Here is a 1,951-nt window from a genome sequence, read left to right as displayed (position 1 = left end):
CCCTGCCGGTGCCATCCAGCCCCCCTGCTCCTTGCCCAGGGCCCTGCACTTCCCTGGCCCCTCTCCCTGCTCCCTCCTCCTGCTCAGGGTGCCCTTTCTTTGTGCCCCAAAAGCAGGTGCCACAAACACGCAGCCCCCCTGCTTGGAGGGGGGGGCACCCCTGCCCCTCACCCCCCCACACACCCTCCCAAGGGTTTTCCCACGGGATTCAGTGCCAAGGGATGGAGCAGGTGGGGAGGGGTCCAGCCCTGGGTGGGACTTTTATTCCCCCCTGGGGTCTGGAGATGGTTTTGGGGTCCTTTCTGCCCCGCCCTCTTAGCGCAGCGGGCAGCGCGTCAGTCTCATAATCTGAAGGTCCTGAGTTCGAGCCTCAGAGAGGGCAGCCTTTTTGGTTCACCAGTTTGGGATGTCAGACACACACACACAGCCTGGGTTCGGTTTATGGGCACCTCAGCATCGAGGGGCTGGTGAAAGAGCTTGAGAAAGGTCTCCTGGGGGTCTGCCTCTGCCTGCCAGGGGGTCGGTGTTGGTCTCTTCTCACCACTAACTAGTGATGGGACAAGAGGGAAAGGCCAAAAGTGGCACCAGGGGAGGTTTAGGCTGGAGGTGAGGGGGGAAAAATGTCTCTGGAAGGGTTTTCAGGCCCTTTCAGGCCCTGGGGACAGGGGGGTGGTGGAGTCACCACCCCTGGATGTGTTCAGAAGTTGTGCTTGGTGCTGGTAGAGCAGGGTTAACGGGTGAACTCGGTGACCTTGGAGGCCTTTTCCAGCCTCAAGTGGTTCTGTGATAAGTCAATGGGATGGAAGGAACCAGCAGATGTAGACCCAGGTGCTGGGAACTTGAGCTGCACCATGTGTCCCAAGGCATGGTGAGCCCTGCAGGTGAGCCCTGCAGGTGAGCTCTGCTGGCACCAAACCCACCCCTCTAGGAGTCAAGAACCTCCTCTGCTTCAAGACCCTCCCCCACTGGGCAAAATTAAAAGACCCTGTGATTTTAAATGAAGATGAGGATCCCCTGACCCCAGCCAGCAAGGACCAGTGAAGAACTGGTGAGCTGTGGCAGTGCTGGGTGTGCTGGTTTGGGGGCAGGAGCCCCTGGCACCCCTTTCTGTGCACAACTGCTCCCCCATTGCCAGTGCCTGGGCTGGGTGGGCTTGGCTGGCACACCTGGATGGGGTGTCCCAGGTGGGGTGTCCCAGGAATGGGGGTGTCCCAGGGTGGGGGTGTCCCAGGTGGGGTGTCCCAGGAATGGGGGTGTCACAGGAATGGGGGTGTCACAGGAATGGGGGTGTCCCAGGAATGGGGTGTCCCAGGTTGGGGTGTCCCAGGAATGGGGGTCTCCCAGGATGGGGATGTCCCAGGAATGGGGTGTCACGGGAATTGGGGTGTCCCAGGAATGGGGGGGTCCCAGGAATGGGAGTCCCAGGAATGGGGATGTCCCAGAATGGGGGTGTCCCAGGAATTGGGGTGTCCCAGGAATGGGGGTGTCCCAGGATGGGGCATCCCCGGAATGGGGATGTCCCAGGAATGGGGGTGTCCCAGGTTGGGGTGTCCCAGGAATGGGGGTGTCCCATGATGGGGTGTCCCAGGAATGGGACAGGAGGGGGGGTGCTGAGCCAGAAATAACCCTCCCAGAGAGGAGGTTGAACTGGGACAAAATGGAACGTGAAGCTGCCCCCCCCTCCCCCCCGCGGGACAGGACGAGGTGGCCGAGTGGTGAAGGCGATGGACTGCTAATCCATTGTGCTCTGCACGCGTGGGTTCGAATCCCACCCTCGTCGGGGCTTTTGCTGCAGCTTTGGGGGAGCTGGGGACCCCCCAACCTCTCCTCCCTGGTCCTCCCTGGCTGCGGGGACCCCCCGCGGGTGGATGGATGGGGGGGTCCCAGGAATGGGGGGGTCCCAGGAAGGGGGGTGTCCCAAGAATGGGGGTATCCCGGGATGGGGGTCCTA

At 61.9% G+C, this 1,951-nt stretch overlaps 2 non-coding genes across 2 annotated transcripts; both read left to right on the top strand.

Moving 5' to 3' along the window:
- The first annotated feature begins 309 nt into the window (after nt 1-309).
- On the top strand, nt 310-382 carry TRNAM-CAU. The gene has a single exon. It is a non-coding gene; the product is annotated as a tRNA-Met (tRNA).
- Nucleotides 383-1,698: 1,316 nt separating this feature from the next.
- On the top strand, nt 1,699-1,780 carry TRNAS-GCU. Its single transcript has one exon. It is a non-coding gene; the product is annotated as a tRNA-Ser (tRNA).
- The last annotated feature ends 171 nt before the right edge of the window (nt 1,781-1,951 follow it).

The sequence above is a fragment of the Chaetura pelagica genome, unplaced genomic scaffold (genome assembly GCF_000747805.2).
Source record: "Chaetura pelagica isolate M959 unplaced genomic scaffold, ChaPel_1.0 scaffold532, whole genome shotgun sequence".
Taxonomy (NCBI): domain Eukaryota; kingdom Metazoa; phylum Chordata; class Aves; order Apodiformes; family Apodidae; genus Chaetura; species Chaetura pelagica.
Note: the sequence above shows the minus strand (reverse complement) of the source record. Positions and strands in the feature narration are given on the sequence as shown.